Here is a 22,569-nt window from a genome sequence, read left to right on the forward strand (position 1 = left end):
CATAGCCCACCTGGGGGAAAGAGCAGTATAAATCTATGGGGTCCAAAACACAGCACCATCAGTTATGATGAAGTGTTTGTTCAGAGTATAAAACCAGATAATAAAGCATGGTGGCTCAGATGGTAAAGAATCTGCCTGGAATGCAGGAGACCCGGGTTTGATCCCTGGGTTAGGAAGATCCCCTGGAGAAGGGAATGGCTACCCACTCCAGTGTTCTTGCCTAGAGAATTCCATGGACAGAGGAGCCTGGTGGGCTACAGTCCATGGGGTCACAAAGAGTGGACACGACTGAGCGACTAACACTTTCACTTTTACTTTTCAAAATGACTGGTATATGGTGCATGTGTGCTAAGTTGTTCCAGTCATGTTTGACTCTGTTGTACACTTGAAACTAACACAACATTGTAAGTTACACTCCCATATAAAATAAAAGTTAAAAAAATTTCAAAACCACATCTGATTGGTCATGTAAAAGGGGAGGTTTCCTTCAAAATGCCATAGGACTGAAGTTACTGTTCCTTCTCTGACCTCATAAAAGAGCAGGAAGGATAAGAGACCACAAGGGGGGCCACCAGCACGTCCCTCAATTGTATTTACTTCTATGAACCCTAATTAATATATACTCAGTGTGACTGAGCACATCCTTTATGTGGGGTGTGTTTGTTTGTCTCGTTCACCTTTCCTTCCTCATCCGGCCTGGTCCTCACCCCAGCCTCACTGCTAATCCAATGATTCATACTGTGGACTTTCAATCCATGGGGACTAACTACCACAATCACGGTTCTAAGATTAATTACATCTCTAACCATACTATGGATAACAGGGGAAAAAATATTCTTCGACCTACACAAAAATACATTAACTTCCGTATAAGTAACAGACCTAGAAATGTGGTGAATGAAAGCATTCAAAAAATGACCAGACGCCTCTGTAAGATCTAAACTTGGCGCCCTCGGAAGTAGATAAAAGCACCCCCTCCCCCCACTGCCTGTGGTCCAGGAATGGACACTGTTTACTAGCTTCCTGACTAAACAAGCCAAGGGTCTTGATTTCTGTTTTCTACCAACATCCCTGGAAACATTATAGACTTACTGCAGGCTTTTTGTGACAGCTGTTAGTGACACATAGCTGCCAGAGCTCTTCGGCCTCTCGTAGGGCTCTCCTGGGACAGGCTAGCACGTAAGCCTGGTCTCTTCCCACTCCCCCACCCCTCCACCCCGGGCTCTCTCCATCACTGTGCTTTGACTATGATAAGCCGATGGTGAGGCCCTGAGTATCATCTTAAACAAGCACTTGGAGGGCAGAGCAGACACTGGCTTACCAAGTCTCTACAAACACTCTCAGGATGTCGGGCGGTGCAAGTCCTCCAAACAAGGTCTGTTTAAGCATTTCACCGGGTATTTGCTCTCTGCACAAGGATTTCAGTCTGAAATCACACGCTATTGAAATCTCCAACACTTGAGTGCCTTCGCACTGCTAATAACGACCAACACAGAGGCTAGTAGGATAAGCACTGAACTTGCTGACTAAATAAAATGCGGAATCTCATTACTGGTGACAAACATCTGCATGAATTAACGATGAACCCTGATGCTGGCCAGCCAGTGCTATGACACACAGGCCACCATGCCACTGAATTTGCTAAGAAATGAAGCCAAGAGCCCAGGTGTGCCAGCACCATTACTTATTTTGGCATGGTTGAAATGCACACGTTCTGATAACATTTCCTGTATTTTGCCAGCTTCAGCCATAAGGCAGTCTTCTTCTGATGACAGTGGAGGTTGAGTGTGTGCTTTGGGCACAATGTGACAAATCTGGCTGTGTGGGGGCTGAGGGGGAAGCAGGCAGGTGCCCTGTCATCTTGCTTTATATCCTGCTGGGACCATTCTACAGTCACTTTAGGAACTTAACACATATATGTGGGCAGATATTAAATTCAAACTGCAGAAAACGTAACATTTCTGCAGCATCCTATAGGTACAAAGATGATTTTCAACATGGCCTAAGTATTCATTTTCCATAATTGGTAAGTAAAAATGATTCTATGCTCCAGAAAATACATTTCAGGTAGAAGTCAACTCCTAAAAGCTGAAGCTGAGCTCACCTTCAAACTCTAACAAAAAGGAGACGAGGGAGGAAGGGGAGGGAGGGGGCAAAAGGAGGAAGGGGGGAGGATAGAAGCAAAAAAAGAACTTGAGAGGCTTTTAAAAAATACTATTTATATAAACTGACTGCTATAACAATACGTCAACCTTTTCCACTGATAATATCATTGTTGTTTAAAAGGTTCATTTACCTCATTCGATATTTAATATTAGTAATCATATAAAATCTGGAGGGGTCCCTGACTATCTTAGAGCTGCACACACACACACACACACACACACACACACACACACACTGCACAAAACACAGTCCTGACTCTCCTATGTTTAGTGTTGGACCTTGAAAAACAAACTCGCCCGGCCACTTTCACTGGGATGCATTACCCAAGGTTTAAGGGTGAAAAATGTCAAGACGAGATTTTCTGGCCCTTGAGGTCATCTTTATACGGCCTCTACATCTTGATTCCAAATGCTGAAAGTTTCCTCAATTAACAGGAATTTTAAAAGGAAGGATGCTATCACCTAATGTGGAGATGAGGCCATCTATTAATATTTATCACTGACCTCAGTGACTACCTGCCTGCTAATGGCCCATCTTGCTCCCCAGCCTCTGGGGGGACAGACCAGCCATCCCACAGCGCGAGTCAGAGGGAACCTGATCTTCTTTATTAAGAGAACAAAACCCTTATAACCTGATCCTGCACCAGGGCCGTAAATGCTGCCTGGGTAACTCGGGCTTTTAGAAGTGCTCTTGGTGAAGGGAGGACACCCTGGCTGAAGATCAGCTTACTCTGCAACTGAGAAACGGCTCCCTTTGAAATCAGGATACCCAGCTTGTGGGTTCAGGATTTATCATCTGCACTTGTGTCCATGACAATTTTATCACAGAGCAACTCAAGAGGCGCTCAGACAGGAGGCTGGCTTCTGAAAACCCAACATCGACACCAAATGGTGTCAAATCGATTAAGATCTGGGTAACCGCATTTTATAAAAACTTGACTAGGCTGTATGTTGTGAATGACACTGACTTTTATATTCACTGAAGTCGACTGGTTAGCGTCTGTTTCTTCCTATACTAGGTGCAGTCAGGGAAGGCTGGGATTTAAATAAAAGATATAGGATCCTCCTGTTCCCAGACTACAAGAGGGATTAGAATAACACATTTAAATACCTTAATGTTTTTAGCACAAAAAGCATAAATTCGATACTCTGCTTCCTTGAAATGCTTTATTAAGGCCCCCAAGACCCTCTCAGGAGTGTCTGCTTCCTTGAAGCTAACATACATTAACTACTCCCCACTGTAAATTTCACTACTATTTCAAAACAGCATGCCTGGCCTCAGCTCCAGGGCAGGTGGGTATAGGAAATACAGTTGGGAGGAAAGCTGAGAAGGGCTTGAGTTTTGATGTCTCGGAGCAAGCTGACGGCTCCATCAGGACCAGGCATTGTGAGATGCTGCAAGGCTGAAAATGAATGACGACCGAGGTGCTTAAGAGAATAACCTCAATCACACCTGCCCATCACCTGTGCCTGGAACAAAGGCCCCCACCTGGTTAATGATCAACAAGCAGGGCAAGCTGTAACCGCTCATACTCTGCAAAAAGAAGGCAACCATTTCACCACTGACCTTCATCCCAGACCTAATCCAGACAGCCAACGGTGCTGAGAGGCCCGGGGATGGTGGTAGCCAGGCCAGGTTCCCACGCCTAGGAGGTTAGTGCACAAATCAGTGCCTCTCTCTCATGTCCTTTGTTTAAAAAAATTTGAGAGTGGGATTTGTTGGGTGGGAACAGAAGTGAATTAAACAAAGGTATTTCTTTTAAATAACACAGACCCTTCTCAAAGCTTATATTTAATAAACTGGAGAAGGAAATGGCAACCCACTCCAGTCTTCTTGCCTGGAAAATCCTGTGGACAGAGGAGCCTAGTGGGTTATAGTCCACGGGGTTGCAAAGTGTCAGACATGACTGAGCATGCATGCAATGCAACACATATTTAATAAAAACCACTAATTCTTGGTCTCAATAGCAGGAAATGATATGCTTCCCTTTTCATGACCATACAAGTAAATGTGTGTAAACCAGGAGGTACATTCATCCAAACCCATAGGATGTACAACACTGAATCCTACCATCAGCTGTGGCTGGTGGGCGATAGATGTTGATAGTGGGGGAAGCCATGCATGTGTGGTGCAGGGGGACAGGGGGATATCCGGACCTTTCCTTCATTTCCTGTGAGCCTAAAACTTCTAAAAATAAAGGCTACTGGAAAAAACAACAACAGCATTCTACCACTCCCCAAACAGAGCACGAAAATGATTCTTGATGGCTCTGGACACCTGCTTCAGTCCTGGACAGAGGACTTTACGGCCTGCCATCAAAAGAGATATGGCCAGCCATCAGGCATGTGGGCAGGAGGTCCTGGGCTGGTGGGCACACCTGGCATAGTGGACACCCATGGGGGTTTGTGTAAAGAAGGACGTGGGCCTTAAGGCATGTGCACCCCCAGAGGAAATGAACTATGACAGCAGTCAGCCAAGTCTTCTGCAAAGTTGTATCTGTAACTCGTTCTTCAAGCTGATCGAGGCCATCGTCATAGTGCTTCTTCAGATAAAGCCTCACCTGAAATGCAGTCAGCTATGCACTTCTGTCTCCACAACTGGGCTCTGAGCTACCCAGGGTTCGGGACCTGCTTTACAGCACCAAATACAACAGGTAATAAATGAACATTTGCTGAATCATCCATTTTTTAAATGATTCTTTGGGACTTCAAACACAGCTCCCCATTTCCTCCTTCTTAATTATAATGAACAGTTTTCATTTCATGTTCAAGGACACACTTAGCATGCTAAGTGAATAATATTCATCTTGCAGTTTGATTAAAGAAAGTGCAAGATTAAGAGGATTCGTTTGCCTGTTCAGAGAAGCCCAAATCACAACCTTTGATTCCACCTGGTACTTTCAGAGGAAATTAATTCACCGACAACCACATGTATCAGGTTACCACCTTTCACAACCTCTTGTACCACTGCCAAAGAATCAAGCCTGCTGGTTTACAGGCTGGTAGTGGGTCGGTGACGCCAGCACCTGCCAGGTCCACCTTGTCTGGTAGGACCACGCTGCCTCAGGGCAGAGCGCCTTGATGCTGAGCTTGTAACGAGGATCAAGAGAGAACTCACCAGACACCTGACTGCAGGGGTAGGGCTGGCACCAGACTGGGGTCGGGGGGAGAGAGAAGGAAGTTCCAGCTGAGACACTTGAGATGTGGGGGGGCTGCTCCCACAGAGGGGCTCCGAGCTCCACGAAGATGGGTCTGAGTTCCTGGCCCACAAGAGCCTTGATGCAACCTTATGATTCCACCCACCTCGCAGCCAAACACGGGACCAAAGTGGGCCCCAACCAAGAGAATGTGTCGGGGGCATGAGACTAGATCAGTGTCACAGCGAACAAAGTCAGAGCGAACACCCAAACTCTTCAGTTCATTTACACATACACACTCATCCCCACAGTGTCTAATTAAACTGAATAGGTAAATATATCCCTTACATACAAATGAGTTCTATTCTGAGAGCGTATTTGTTAAGTCAAATTTGTTCGAAGTTCAACAGTTAGCCTAGGTACCCAAGTGACACAATTGGCTACATAGTACTATACTGTAATAGGTTTGTAATACTTTTCACATGAACAGTGCATAAAAAACAAGGAAAACATTTGAATCTTATAGTGTTGTGCCTTGAAAAGTACAGTAGTCCAGTACAACAGCTGGGACACAGGGGCTGGCATCAAGTGAACAGACAAGAAGAGTTACTAACTGGGGTGGGGAGAGGAGGTGGGAGATGGTGGAGCTGAAGGGTCGTCAGCGATTGGAGATGAAGGGCCAGGTCTAATGTCAGTCATGCCTGACGTTTATGGAATGCACATTTGCATCTTTGAAAGTCTGCAACTTGAAGGTTTGTGTGTAGGGGACCTAATGAACTACAGATAGACTCTAAAGTATGAAACCTTCTGTGTCCTAATCTGTTTTTCAAGCAATGTAACAAAACTCCAACAACGCTACTTTGTCCTCTGGTTCTCGGTTTCCTGCTTGTACTTTGGTGGGTTAGTGGGTGACAGCTAAAGGGGTTTCTTTCTGAGGTGATGAAAACGCTCTAAAGTTGACTGGGCTGATGGCTGCGTACTTGTGAATATACTAAAACCCATTGAACTGTACATGTTAAAGAGGGGAACTATACGGTATATAAAATTAAATCTCTACCAGCCTGTTTTTCAAAATAAAAATAAATAAATCTTCACATATTGCGGTCTGGGGAAGTCATTCTGAGTTCACCTGAATGAGTTGACTTGAATTGGATGCTAACTAGAACAGCCTGTTTGTGGCCTATCAAACATACACTGTACATCTGCTTTAATTATCAAGGAAAAGCACACACTGACCAGAAGTGAAGAATTGTCCACATTCAACATAAAGATTCAACGCCTCCCTTCCTGGGATGCCGGTGCTGGTCCCCCTTTGATGATAAGTCTCCCTCCCAGGTGCCAAGGTCATGCTGACTTTCTGTGGATGTCAGGCTGGTCTGTGATTTGAAACCTTGAAGAAATGTACCCCTGGCTTGTTGAATGCTCTTTGTTCTGACAAGATATAAAACTGTGCTGAGAACCCTGCCTCTCCGGAGCAGTTTCTCAGAGTCATCTGGGAATCAGGCTTCCGGGCTGTAGTCCTCAGTTTGGCTCAAAGAAAACTCTTTTATTCTTACTGCTGATGGTTTATTGAATTTATTAGCCCTTCCCCTAAAGTCCTGTGTCGGACATCTCCATGTATAATTTATACAGTTCCTTTCTATACCAACCCATTAAATAGTATAATCATTTACACTACCATTCATACCTACTGAATATGAATGTAAGTAAACACAAGCAAGATTTCAGGTCTTGCAGAGTGAAGACAACGTCTCCCCTTTTTCAACTGTCCAAATGCCCAACAATGTGCTTGGCACACAAGGGCTCCAGCTCATTTACTCTCGTGACCAAGGCTGCAGAAGTGATGGAAGCTCCTCTGCTGTGTGCTGTGGGGACGGATATGCATGGAGCAGACAGCAAACGAGGAATGAGTGACCTTGTCATTGTCAGCACCCCTTGCTCAGCAGCTCTGTCCCAGAGGAAGTGGGGAGCTGAGCAGAAGGCCTGCATCTGAAGATGGAGGTGAAATAATGCCAGCTTTTTCGGAACACTCACCACTGCACAATGAGCCCACTCCATCCTCATGCCCTAAAACGATGCCTGTTTTAGGCATGTTCCCTGGAATCAATGACAAACACCACTAACTTGTGTGCAGCTGCCACAAGCACAACCTCCTCCCAAGGGACCTCAAACATGGAAGCCTGGTTCTCTTCATTGAGACCCCACATCATCCTCCTTCTTGCTCTCAGCTCCAAAATCAAGACAAAACAGCAAACCATAACCCAGCTGGGGTGCAATTAATACAAGTGAAAGTTTATAGACCCAGTTTGCTTTCCAAAGAAAAGGGATAAAAACATATAAAATAATGTCATATAGCCCTAGCTATGTAAAATAATATTAGTGAACAAGTCAGAAACAAAACTACCCCCTCCAGCAGATGGCCATTGTCAATTACCCTATGATTCTAACAAAATCTGTGATTTTTCTCTTATATCAGAGATAATCTACTGGTCTCTGGTGCCTCAGACACCAGGAGGAATCAGTTTGCAATGCAGGAGACCCCAGTTCAATCCCTGGTCCAGGAAGGTCCCCTGGAGAAGGGAATGGCTACCCACTTCAGTATTCTTGCCTGGAGAATCCCATGGACAGAGGAGCCTGGTGGGCTATATAGTCCATGGGGTCACAGAGAGTAGGACATGACTGAGCAACTAACACTTTCACTTTCATAGTAAAACACAACAGAAATTTAAAAAGCACTTCATTTCTGAGGTGATGATTAAAGTCACAGGAAGACTTTAAATTAGAACGTGAATGTGTTCTTCATCTCTGATACAATTTTAAGAGCTAAAATGATGTATGCCTCTGTGCCATCAGACAATTCCCCACTATGTGCTCACTCACATGGGGCTCAACAGAGCCACAAAACTCTAAGCAGAGTTCTTCTAAAGTCAAAGGCATTTTCAGTTAAAGGGAAGGGCTTTTCAACACTACTGAAAAGATGGTTTGGTTTCCAAGAAGCTGGCTGCAGCCTATTAAGTCATATTTGCAAAAGCAGCACCTCCCCCACACCCCCACACATACAAAAAATATCACAGAGGTTTTTTTTTTTTTTCTATTTGAAATGTTTAAAAGTTGGAGTTTCCCTAAGAAGCAAACAGAAGGCTGCTGCTTCCTGGAGAGATAACCGCTTGATGGATCTGGGCCATCAGCATAGGGATAAGCCCACTCTGTCTGACTTGCTCACAGATATCCCCAGAGGCCAGGGCCAGTTAGTTTAATGAGACACCGACATGCTCTGTCAGTTTCCTTTCCACATTTGGGGACACTTTTTATCCACATGCTATAAAGTTTAGGTCATTAGTTGAACAAAAGAATATATATATTAATAATCCAGCTACACAGACTGCAGCCAACTGGTCGACCAATATAAATGCATCTGGCAATTAAGTTGGACGTATAGAGACATCCCCCCAGCTGCTAAAGTGCTGCAGTGATAAGGTGGGACATCAATCCTCACTGAATCAGATGTACCTGCAGGGCGCCCGGCAGCTCTTGGAATAAATCACACAGTATGTATGTGTGTGTGCGCTCAGTTGCTCAGTTGTGTCTGACTCTTTGTGACCCCATGGACTAAAGCTCGTCAGGTACCTCTGTCCATGGGAGTTCCCAGGTAAGAATACTGGAGAGGGTTGCCATTTCCTTCTCCAGGGCATCTTCCCAACCCAGGGATCTAACCCACATCTCTTGTGTTTTGTGCATTGGCAGGTGGGTTCTTTACCACTAGCGCCAACTGGGAAGTCCATAAATCACAGACATAGTGCTAAATGCAAAGGAAGTGGTTTCTTTCCAAGTCCTTGAGTGAATGTAGGAGAGAAAAATATACACGAATGTTGGCTTAGTACACTTTAATGGTAATCGGAAATAGCCATTTTCTATTTCTTCCAGATGCACGTTAATCAAGGAAATAGACTCGTCCTGAATTTGAGGAGGTTGTTTTGATGCAGGTGTGGTACCTCTTTTCCTGTACACTCACTCACCACGCCCAGGGGAAAAGGACACCCTTCACAGGCAGGGAGATCCTTCACTCCAGAGCATCATCATGGGTCCCTGGCGGGGCTGCCGGTTCTCAGACGTCTCGTCCCTGAGAGACAAGCCGGGAAGTGACATCACAGGCATGGAGACCCTGTCCTTCCACACTGAGGCTGGCGTTCCCGCTGCCATCTCCCCAAGGCAACACCACACTTGTTTCCCAGCATAACTCCGGTGGTCACCACACTCCTGGTCCACTCTCACGACACTTGTGGATGGACCTATGCCACCAAAATGAGAGTCTCCGCACCTACAGCTGCATGTCACCCTGGTCTGTGAGGAAGGCAGTATTGTGCTCATCAAGAGAAGAGGAAGCAGCCTACCACACACACACACACACACACACACACACACACACACACCTAGAACATTCCGCCAGCACTCCCAGGATTCAGCTCTGAGCTGTTGGCTGAAGGAGCTGGAGAGGGTTTTATATGGGGCGGGGGGGGGGGACTGTCGAGTCGGGGTGGGCAGCTGCAGGACCACACCCAGGAGAATCACCCAGCTCACGGGCTCCCATGTGCACCCCCCGGTCTGTCTGTGATGCTACCTCCCAGCTTCACCTGCATGTTTTACTCACCCAGTGATCTGACATGTGCTGTGATCGTCCTGCCAGCATGTCTCTGATCTGTGGTTCCAAGGTGGCACCTACCTGGTCTGTGCCTTCTCTCAGCACATGAGCTGTAGGCCCACCCTGGGGAAGAGTCCCATGGGAGGGCCAAAGACCCCCCCACGGAGAGCCACACCCCACCCCTGCCCCCAGGATGCCACACTCCAACAGGAGAGATAAGAGCTGCTTATTTGTCACCCTAGTTGGGGGCGGGGGGGGACAACGAAAGTGACCAGGACATCACAGTTCAGCCAAGGACACAGAAACTAAGGAACAGAAACGAAGGAGACACTATTATAGTTACCTGAAGTAATTGTTTTTTCTCTGTAAGGATCAAAACTTCCTTTTAAAAAAAAATCTGAGCAAGCATCCCAGGTTTGTCCACCCTGCAGCCTTGCTCTGCTCGTGGGACCACTATGCCCAGTGGACGCTTTCCTAAACACCCTGCCTCTCCCCACGAGGAATGAGCCCACAGCCAGCAGCTCACCACTCAGGAGGATCCCTGATCAGCTTTGCTCATGATGGGTGTGTCTGGTACCCTGATGGTGGTGATGGTTTCATGGTTGTTTGCATATGTCCAAGTTCAGACTGTACACACTACCTGTGTGCAGCTTTGGCCTATCAATTATATCTCAACAAAACTTAAAAATATGCAGGAGTCATGGACTCTGAGGAGACTATAGTGTTTTATATCTCTAATTGTGTTTTCCTGGGTATACCTAGCTTAATTTTCTCTTTTGACTCTCTTTTGCATTTGACTTGCAAATTAACATTTCAAACACAGAACCTCTCCTTTCTTTCTCTGAGTGCAGATCACAATATTAAATTACAATAAATCCCCGTTTTTGAAGTAAGAGGTTTCCTGACCATCCCCTGCATCAAGGCTTTTCCCTCCAGACACTGTCTCCCTCTGAGAACTCTGGCGCCCAGAACTACACACCATCTACACCCATCCACCCACTCACGTTCCTATACCCGCTTCTTCTCCTGATCAACGCCTCCCCACCGGAACCTGCAGTTTCCTGTTTCCCCTCAGCTCACTTCTGTCCATTCTGAAGACCAGTTCCAAGGTCACCTCCTCTTTGAGAGAGGTCTGTCCCAGTGACTCTCCATATCTGGCCCACCCACCTGCCTAGCCCAGCCACCCTCCACTACCCTCCTGTGGCCCCCTGGTAAATATCTCAATCAGAACCCTCACCCCATCACCCTGAAGGGACCTGTTTCTGTTGTCTAGTTCCTAAAGGCAAAGATGACTCTCCTTAGGAGGACATCCCTGGTGGTCCAGTGGTTAAGACTCTGAGCTTCCACAGCAGGGGGCAGGGTTCAATACCTGGTCAGGGAACTAAGATCCCACATGTTGTGCAGTGCAGCCAAAAAGTAAAAATTAAAGATGATTTTCTTTCGTATTCTCAGTTCCTGGTACAATGCTTAGCACAAAACGTGCCAACAATAATAAAAGTGTCAACTTTTATCTACTGGACAGAAAAACAATGCTAAGGACCCACAATTGGATGTTACTAAAAACTATTCTGATAATTTCTCTCTAGAATGGTGTTATAACTCCATTGTCTTTCAAGGACAAACACTGATTACCTATGCTAACTCTCAAACTTCCTAAAAATTTTGGCATAGAACCAAACTGGGTTCCTATATTCTGACCTCTATGTCTTTTAAACATGGAAGTCGTATCCGACTCTTTGCGACCCCATGGACTATAGAGTCCACGGAAATCTCCAGGCCAGAATACTGGAGTGGGTAGCCTTTCCCTTCTCCAGGGGATCTTCCCAACCCAGGGATTGAACCCAGGTCTCCTGCATTGCAGGCAGATTCTTTACCAGCTGAGACACAAGCGAGGCCCTTATAAAAATTGAGGTGTAATAATTTGCAATATTGTATTAGTTTCAAGTGTACAGTGAAGTGATTCAGTTATGCACATGTATATATTCTTTTTTCAGATTCTTTTGCATTATACGTCATTACAAGACATGCAAGAAAGTTCCCCGTGCTATGCAGTAGGTCTATGGAAAAGCCCATGGTATGTACATGTGGGAATGATGGTGGGCTGGCTCTCTGCAAATACTAAAAACATTCAAAGAGAAAGAACAGAAAAGACATTTTGAAAATGCTATAACCCAAACCAGAAATAACTGCTAATACAAACAGACCCCTTCACAAATGCAAGCAGGTCACAGGTCATAGGTCACCTCAAAGTGGTCGCAGCCATACTGTTTACTCTCCTTTTGGGGCTTAAAAGCATTTTAGTTGATGAACAGGCTCTGAGGCAGAAACATCTAAACCCATGCTAATGCCCAGCAGTGCAGTAACTTCTTTTGATTAATTTACCAGGACTGAAAGCACAAGAAAGAGATCAAACCACGTTCTGTGCTAAACAATTAAACAAGCGGCCACTGCCTCCAGGATGGTGTATGTCAGGATGAAAGCAGGACGGGGTCGAATGAAAAAGCAACAAATAGCTTGCATTGATTAATGCTTATAGGATTTTTTCCCCTTAAATGTCATAACATTTCATTCAAGGGTCCAACCAAAGAGTTTATATAACATTTACAACAGAAAAAAAAAGTTCCAAACGCTTAAGAAAATTCAGATGTGTACTGAGGAGAAAAATCAGGTCAGTTTCAAAGATCCTTCAAAATGGGTTGGCAGAAGGCTGGCCAGTTTGTTGAAGAATCTTCAACATGAAACAGCACAGGGTGTGTGTGTGTGGTGAGGGGAGAATCTCACCGTCTCCTTTCACCAAAAAATAACTTTTACTATGAGTGAAACTTTCGCAAACTATTTAGTTCATTTATAATGTACAGTACTATCTACACATACTGCTTTGAAAACACAGAGCTAAAACTATTAAAGTTCAAACAGATCTCTACTGAATATTTTTTTTTCTACTGAATAATTTTTTCTATGAACTAAAAAACTTGAATTTAAACCAAACTGACTTTCAAATCAAAATGCACTACAAACACGTTAGAAATGAACCCTCAGATTTTCTCAATCATTAGCTGAATTGATTTTTTTTTTAAACCCAGTGAATCCTTTTGTAATGAAACAAAACTCATTCACATATTGTACTTATAGAAAAATACCTGAATAGAACCAGCTAAAAATGTCAACCTGCTGGAAAATCAAAATTGGCTAATTTTATATCCCCAGGGAACATTTCTTAGTTAATTCAGTATTATGTTTAAATGTATTTCTGTGCCCACGGTATTGCTCACTGCTGCTCTTTCCTGGTCTGTACAATGGGGGTGATGAGGCATGCCTGCAGGGTCTTAAGCTGAAATAAAAGTATACACAAAGCAGGTATCAAAACTCCACACGAGGTACATGCCTCACTGCACAGTCTGCACTGGTCCTCGCTAGACCATCCCCAGAGTGGTCCCTCTTCCTGGGAGATGTTCCATGTGGCCAGCTCCCCTCCATGTTGGCACATCACCTCCAGGGTCACATCAATGCCACTGTATCCTAAAGACTCCTTCTGAAGCGGCCTCCAGGGCAGCTATTCTCCTGCAAAGGTCCTCCGGGATGTGAGACATCACAATGCCCTTTACTACTTCTGCCAGAAGATTAAAATAGAATTCCTGAAACTCTTCTATGGAAAGACCATAAAAACTGGGAAATGCAGAAAACTGACTCTTCTTCTGACTTGCCCAAAAGCCTGCCCCTCGTATGAGTCCAAGGATCATGGATGTAGCAGCGTGTTTTCTGGCTTAAGCTGGTTCTAGCAGGCTTGAATTCCTTATTACTACTAGTGGATAAAATAACAGGGTTACAGATGAGATGGATGCATCTCTTGATCCCTATTTTTCCTTTCTCCCATGTGAAAATTACCCTTCTAAAGCTTTCTGAAGATGGTAACATCCTCCCTTGTTTTAAAAAAAAAAACAAAACAATTGGAAAACCCTTGGGTGAGATCAGAAAACCTGAGAAAGAAGCGTCTCACTTTACAGAGGAAGTGGGGAGATGTGAACATGATCCCAGCGGACCCTGGGATTCCCCTAAACGAACTAAATGCCTCCGATCCAAGACACTCTGGTCACAGGGGTGTTTTGAAAGCCCGGATGGAAGAGCCAGAGATGACACCACAATGTTTAAAATATGAAATTAAGAAATATCTACTCCACAGTGATTCTGACTCTGGTGGTAAAAACTGGCTTTCACTCTGACCTGTTTATACAGCTCAGACTTAAATGTAATTCTCTCTCAACACTCTGAGCTGGGACTCTCAGGTTTTAGCTATTGAGGAAATGCTTGCTTTGCTGTTCATTGTTATTGTTGTTGAGGTGTAAACAGTGTCCATCCAGGGCAGAGGATGTACTGTAAAGTTTCCTTTTGACAACCTGATCCTCAGTGTGCAACGAATGAGCAGAGAACATAGTATAATCTCACAAGTATTTGAATACCTACAATATACACGTGTCAGTCACTTCAGTCATGTCTGACTCTTTACAATCCCATGGATTGTAGCCCGCCAGTCTCCTCTGTCTTTGGCATCTATCCAGGCAAGAATACTGGAGGGAGTTGCCATGCCCTCCTCCAGGGGATGTTTCTGACCCAGGGATCAAATACAGATCTCCTGCATTACAGGCAGACTCTTTACCTGCTGAGCTACCTGGGAAGCCCCATAAGAAACAAAGTCATCTCAAATATTTTCCTTTAAAAAAAGAGGACATTACATGTACAGAAAGGGACTGTTTGAAGTCCTTCCAAGTTCAAATTCAAATTCTTGGGGCCACTTTACTGTAAGGAACTTTAACTGTGGGCAAGCATCACTCTTTTTCCTTTCCCAAGTTCAATAACCAGGGAGGTGCCCATGCCATGTTACCCTGCCTGAAGCTCAAGTCCACTGCGGAGCCCACCAACAGCCTGAGAGATCTGGATCAGTCTGCCCTGTTCTGCCTGGAGTTTTGTCTTTAGGTTTTTGGACTTGAATGGGTTTTATCATTAGTGCCTTGAGGGTATCAGTGAGCACACCAGTTGTAGCTGGAAACATGATGAACATGAATGACATTATGTGGATTTTAAAGTCTTTTCTGAAAAGCATTATTTCAATGATGGCAGTCTCTGGAGTACAAATGAAGCTGTAACAAAGGCTCACTGCAGGAGAATGAGAACTTGGCCCCAAAAGATACCCAGAGCATGGTGAAAACACTGGGAATCACAGACGTATGGGATCTAGCCCCATGTTCAGCATTTTGTCCAAACTAGGGAGATCTACTCCTACAACAACACTACTTCTCTTCGACTAAAATATCTTTTTTGGCAGCAAAAAAAATATTGCATTTCTAGGAAACTGAACAGGACGGTAAAAACTCAGGTAGTCTTTGCTTGCTTAAAAACTATTTTTGAAAAGAAGAAGCAATGAAAGTCCTAATCACATTAGGAATTGACACTGGCACTTACTTCATTCAAGTAATAGTCATTTCATTCCTTAAATATTACCTTATCTTTGTATCAACTCTGCCCTGTCTGAATTCATACTCCTCTACATGGAAATTCTCCAACACATCCCCAGTTGCCAGGAAAACTCCACCTTCAGTCATAGGTGGATATAACACAGAGCATCAGTGGACTTAGACCAAGCGAATGAAATATTCTGAGTCTTCCTGAGATAATCCTGAAGGTGACACCAAATTGAATTCAAGCACCTCACGCAGGGTATCGGAAACAAGATGGGCAAAAATAAAGATACATTAATAGTATAACGGACTTGACTTTAAATTTTAGGGTTTCCCTGTCACTGGCACATGACTCCTGTTGACATCAAGCCATTTGTAGCATAAAGCAGAGGGCTTGTCATCAGCCTGAGGAAAACAAGTGGGAAGGTAAATTATATACCATCCATGCTCCCTCCTTCTCTTGAAAATTCCAAAGCCAAATCAGAACAGGTGGGTCCCTGCCCTAGCACTCTCCTCCTTTCTCCCCCCAACTACTTAACACAACCATACAGTCACTGGGTTTTTCAGGGTTTTCTGGAAAGGTGTTAATTTCCCTTGCCCTTCAGCTTTACTGAGATATAATTGATATGTAACATTAAGGCGTACAACATGTTGATTTGGTACACTGATACACTGTAAAATTATTAGCTTGGCTCACACCTGCATCATGTCACATAATTACCATTTCTTTTTTTCTTTTTTGTGGAGACAATGTTTAAGATCCACTCTCAGCAACTTTCAGGTATATAATACAGCATAGCAGCTACAATCAGTACTCTGTGCATTAGGTCCCATAACTTATTTATCTTACAAATGCATATTTGTATTCTCTGGCCGACATCTCCCCGTCGAACCTGCTCCCCGGCCCCTGACAACCACCCTTCTCATTCCCACTTCTATGAGTTCAGCTTTTTCAGATTCCATATATGCGATAGCACACAGACTTTGTCTTTCTCTGACTTACAGTTTACCTTTTATCATCTGCAGGACATGGGACTATATCCCTGAAAGACATATTGAGTTGGCCAACCCAATATCTAAGATCCTTCCTCTGAACAGCAACCTGTGTCTAATTAGCAAAGAATGAAGAAAACTCCAGTATTTCTCTCCAGACAGGTACACATCAATTTCACAGCACGCCTTGTAATGTGGTTGTTGTTACATTATCTGAGGCAAGTCACTCTGACTACAGTGGCTTTGAGATTTCCAACCAAGGTCACATAATAAGGGCACAGTTGAGCTAGAACTCACAGTCTCATCTCCTTTCTCAATCTAATTAACAGTTTGCAATTACTTTCTAATTATCACTACCACAGATGCAATTGAAATGATCCCATAATCTCAAACTATGGAACCATATTTATACAGATTAAGCTCTCCGCTTCACCCATCTTAGTCCTTTTGAAGGGACCAAGGAAAGTGCCTTTGAAATGACATGTGCAAAACCACACACAGCATTTATTGCCCAGCAGTGTCTCTGACTCCACACCCCTGCATATTTGGGTAGAATGAATCTCACACACACACAGACACACACACACAGAGGAGGAGACAGCCAGGAGGGCAGAGGGAGGGTGAAAGCAAACCTAGAAGAGAACAAAGAAATATATTCCACTGATAGTTTCAGGATTAAAAACAAAAATCTACTGCATTCAGATTGGTTTATAAGTTGAGTAGTTTGAAACCATATGCTTGTTTTCTATGTACATTCGGTATGTTGAAATTCAAAGAGATTGCCAACAATGCAGAGCACTAAATGGTACCAAACATTGTTAATAATAAACACTGCTGCGGCTGCTGCCACTGCTAAGTCGCTTCAGTCGTGTCCGACTCTGTGCGACCCCACAGATGGCAGCCCACCAGGCTCCCCTGTCCCTGGGATTCTCCAGGCAAGAACACTGGAGTGGGTTGCCATTTCCTTCTCCAATGCATGAAAGTAAAAAGTGAAAGTGAAGTTGCTCAGTCATGTCCGACTCTTAGCGACCCCATGGACTGCAGCCTACCAGGCTCCTCCGTCCATGGGATTTTCCAGGCAAGAGTACTGGAGTGGGGTGCCAATGCTACCGAATGTCAAAACTGTACTTATTTATTTACACAGGAAACACTTCCTTTCCCACTGCTGTCTGGAAAAGTTGGACGATGGTCTAAGAAAATTCATACCTAGGGCGCATTAGGTCCCCAGAACTTATTTATCTGACAGAGGCATGTTTGTATTCCCTGGCCGACATCTCCCCTCACCCTTCCTTTCCAGCCCCTGACAACTACCCTTCTTGCTCCCATTTCTATGAGTTCAGCTTTTTCAGTCTCTTCCTTCTCACAAGACTGAGGCACTTGTTGGAAGATGTTAGCTTTTAAAAATTATCAGATCCACAGAAGATAACGAATGACTTTAAACGTTGCTGCTATGCTAGAAGACAGTACAAACTTTTTCCTTCCTAAGTAATAGATGTAGTCACAGGACTAACTTACATCCTACAGCATTTCAGAATACTTTCCTTCTAACCCAAAATGCTTTTTCCAAGGACATTCCATCGATGAATAAATCAACTGCTAACTGACAGAAAGCATGCTTCTCAAGGGCCTTCACCTCATTCATCAATATAGGTTTTCACAACTAATTAGCATTCTTGCTAAGGTTAAGAAAAACTCAGCAACAGGTGAAGTGGGTGAAATTGATCAACTTGTTGAAAGCTTTAGAACAAATCGCCACAGAACCCTTTCAGTGGCGCTGCTGGACACCCCAACACACACTGGTCTAATGTTTCTTTTCCAACCCAACATATGCCAGAAGCTGATGCAAGGTCTCCCATTACAAATGAAAAATGTGACTGGTAGATGCCACATGCGAAAGTGGAGCTGTGTTCCCAGATTCCGTGACCACCCACACACACTGGGTTCATCTCCTCTATATCCACAAGCTGACTCTTTGTGCTTCCTTCCCGTGACCAGACTGTCCACCACTCAACAGGGATCTTGGGGTGAGGACATAGAGAACAGACTCGCGGACACGGTTGGGGAAGGAGAGGGTGGGATGGATTGAGAGAGTGGCATGGAAACATATGCATTACCGTATGTAAAATAGTCAGTGGGAATTTGCTGTATGATGCAGGGAAGCTTTAAATGGTGCTCTGTGACAACCTAGAGGGGTGGGATGGGGGCAGGTAGGAGGGGGTTCAAGAGGGAGGGGACATGTGTATATCTACGGCTGATTCATGTTGTTGCATGGCAGAAACCAACACAATATTGTAAAGCAATTATCCTCCAATTAGAAATAAATTAAAAGAAAGAACTTCTTCGTGTCACCGTCTCCCCTTAGGTTAGTTTGCTGGGGCTGCCATGACAAGGTGCACACCTGGGAGGCTTAAACAACAGAAGTGTATTGTGTCAGAGGCCGGGAGGCTGGAAGGCTCCATCAGGGGGTCGGCAGGTTCCTCTTGAAGCTCCAAGGGAGACTGTTTCAGGCCCCTCTCCTCACTTCTGGTGGTTTGCTGGCGACTCTTGACATTCCTTGGCTTGCAGAAGCATTGCTCCAACTTCTGTATTTATCATCACATGATATCCTGACCATGTTCCTCTCTCTGTCCAAATTACCCCTTTATATAAAGTCATCCTGGATCAGGGTGTATCCTAATGACCTCACCTTAATTTAACTAATTTAATTAATTACATAAGAATGACTCTTCCCACTAAGGTCACAGTCTGAGGAACTGGGCAGGTCTGGACTTCAACACAAGGATCTGGGGAGACAACTCAATCCACAACACCCCTAAATCTTCCACCTCTTCAAGATCCCTCCACCTCCCAAACTGGAACCTAGCTCCTCCAGGAAGTCCTGTGATACAAGGGTGCCCCCCATCTTGGTCCCCCCACCGTCTCACATTCCATATCCTTCAGATTGAAAGGGGCAGAGGCCGCCTTCTTGTCAGCCTCTGAAGGCCATTTCCAAGTCTCTGCTTCCTCCACCTACTGTAAAATCTGTGGTTATAGGTTCCCTTACTGAGGCACAGTCCTCAGAGTAAAAGGCCCCAAAGATTCACTGCCAATAAAAAAGGGGGTGTCAAATAAGTCAAATACGTGTGGGCATCACTGCCTACTATGGATTCCCCTCCTGAAAAGATAAACGATGCCAACAGGGGAGACACCAACGATGGTGAGAGGAGAAGGAAATACTGTGAAGCAGAGAGCCTCAGCGACTCCCAGTCCCTCACCTGTCCTAATTCCTCCTGACGGTGGCCCCGTATGCGGCCTGCCTTACCCATGTGGTCGCTGCGGACACGAGCAATGCACTTTATCTCATGTACCCTCACACTCACTCTGAGAAACTGACTCTTAGAAAGACCTGGAAGGAAGGCTGCTGGGGTTTCCCTCAATGAGCATCCACACTGAAATCTCTACAATGAAGGCGGAGAGATGCCCAGGCACGTCCCCTCAGGTGACCAGAGCCTCGTCAGAGCTCACACATGTAAAGGGCAGGTCCAACCGCAGAACACAACTCTCCTGGTTTCGGGGTCCAGTGTTCTTCCCCAAAATACCATGACATCCAGGCCTCATTTTGTAAAGGGTTGTATTTTAATTGAATGTCAGTAATTCAACATCCCTAAACATTTAAACTTAAAAGCTAAAATTTTGCTTGCATGTGTATTTCAGCTATTCTAGGAACACTTTTATTTCGGATATTCTGCCCATTAGCTGCTAATTACTATCAAGGGGGAAAATTCCAGTATCTTAAGAAACAAAGCAGCAATCTGATTTCAACCTCACACATCATCAATGTCCTTAGAATGTGAGGTTTACATCTAGTACACAGCAGAGTTCCCATGACATCCTAGAATTCATTGATTTTTAAACTAATTCTTTGTCAGACAAAGGTCTATCCTACAAACCTAAAATTATGAGAACTTACATTAAGTGTTCTTTTAAATAGCCGTTTTCTTTGGTAGTTCGTAGCAACTACACATGGTTTTAAATGTGTGATGATTGAAATAGCTTTATTTACTGTAGCTGTAGTTAAGAAAGGTGGGTGCTTCCCTGATGGCCCAGTGGTTGAGAATGCACCTGCCAATGCAGGGGACATAGGTTTGATTCCGGAAATATATCACATGCCATGGGCAACTAAGCCCGTGTGCCACAACTACTGAAGCCTGTGCTTCACGACAACAGAAGCCATGGTAACAAGAAGCCCATGCACCGCAACTGGTGAGTAGCCCTCACCAATCACAACTAGAGAAAGCCTGTACGATGCAATGAAGATCCAGCAGTCAAAAATAAATAAATTAAATTAAATTTAAAAAAAGAAAGGTGAAGAAACAGTCTTGTGAAAAGAAAAAAGATACTTAAATAACTGGTTTCTCTTGTTTTGCCCAAGTTGAGATTTTTTCATTTTTCAGTTTGGGGGGAGGAAAGGTTAAAGGTCAATGCAACGTAATAACTGATGTTTCATGTCAACCTCGAACACATTATTCAGTTTGCTAGACCAGCCCAGCTGGACCTAAGCATTGATTTGGATACTAGAAACTCCTACAATTGAATATACTTTTAGCTTCTGCAAAAAGTCAACTGCCAACTCTGCAAATTCTGACTTGCCTCCTACAACCTCTCCTGTGGGTGTTCACCGTGACCTGCTGCCCTGGGGTGGCGCCATCTTCAACTTCTCCCCCCTCCTTCTTGGATCTTCACCTTGTTGATTTTGCCTCCTGAACTTCTCTGAGGTCCATCTCTTTGGACCGACCCCATGATCATGTTCTCAGTTTAGTATTCATCTCCATTTGCATCCTCCCTAGGGTCATGCGAACATCTACCAATCAGTGCCTTCCAATCTCCTTGTCTCTTAAACAGTGAAATGATGGAAGCTAACTTCAGCACTGCTGGTCATCTCTCTGCAAACTAAACCAACTCTTTATTGAGGATATGCAACGTAGGTGGCCCTGATGGCTAGTCCTCTGTAGTGTATTACACAGTCCAATGGAGACTTCCAAATACTGTTGCTCTCTGGCAGTTTAGAACACATTTCTTCTGTTCACTTGGATCCTGCACTTTACATTATTTTCCCCCAGTTGTATTAGTCTGCGTTTTCCAAGCTGTATCTCATTTTGTTATTTCCTGCCTATATTTTTAATCCTTAAGGTATAATTATAATAGTTCTGTTCTTCCAGATTTTTGAAATCTCATGATTCAAGACCACCTGCCAACCTCATTAACATGAAATCTGTTCCTCCTGAGATAAAATAAGATCGATCGTACAAATCCCCGTAACGTCAAGCTACAGTGGTAACCCTGCCATTTATCGTACATTTATTTACTGTCTTCCCACTATTTTCCATCTGTGTGGCTCTTCTCCAAGCCAAGTTGAATTTACTTGGCAATAGAACAGGGTCAAAAGTACTGTAGAAAAATAAGAAGGAAAGAAAGCCTCCTTCTATTCTGTATCATGATGACTTGCACCTCTTGGTTATCTAGTTACAGAGAAAAAAGTTAATGTCCACAAGTTTCACCTTTAAATCTTTCAGCTCCTGTTTCTCTCTCTGTTTCAATATGGTTTGATTGAAGGAGAAAAGAATTTCTCCTGCAAACAAGAGCATCACATCAATAAGCTCCATTTAGGATAAAGTTGGGAGGCAAGGGGGACACACCCAGTGCTGCAGATGCCTTTGGGACCTGTGTTGGCAGGTGCTGTGAGGAATGGCACCCCAGCATTCATCCTGTGACCAGCAGGCACTTAGGCAGGCATTGGAGACCCTCTTCAAATGCAGGGTGTGACACTTTTGCCCCAGAAGTTTGAGAGAAAAAACAGAACATTTACTCACCAATTTCACATGCCAGTCTACCCTTTCATGCCTCATGTCTCCCTTCCACACCCGCCAACACAGTAACAGAAGTTTATTCATGATGCGACCAATCATCAGCTCAATAATTCCCATGATTTTCAGAGTTGTAAAGTTTTACGTTTTCATGTTTCATGTTTCTTTATGTAAAGGAAACCAATATTCAGATATCCTGTTCTGAACAGCTGTAACAGATGCAGCCTTATCTTGCCACCTCATTAGAAGAAACAAACAACTATAAATCTTGTATTACATCCAAAATATTGTCAGCCCGAAATAAAAGCTGGCAAAGATCCAGGTGGTATGAGCCTTGAT

At 44.3% G+C, this 22,569-nt stretch overlaps 1 protein-coding gene across 2 annotated transcripts in view; it reads right to left on the reverse strand.

Annotated features, from left to right (window-relative positions):
- The window catches only part of LOC133049456 (phospholipid-transporting ATPase IB), a 458,918-nt gene that overhangs the window by 207,518 nt on the left and 228,831 nt on the right, over positions 1–22,569 (reverse strand). The gene's annotated exons all lie outside the window — the stretch shown is intronic.

Source organism: Dama dama, chromosome 30 (assembly GCF_033118175.1).
Source record: "Dama dama isolate Ldn47 chromosome 30, ASM3311817v1, whole genome shotgun sequence".
In the NCBI taxonomy this organism is placed as follows: domain Eukaryota; kingdom Metazoa; phylum Chordata; class Mammalia; order Artiodactyla; family Cervidae; genus Dama; species Dama dama.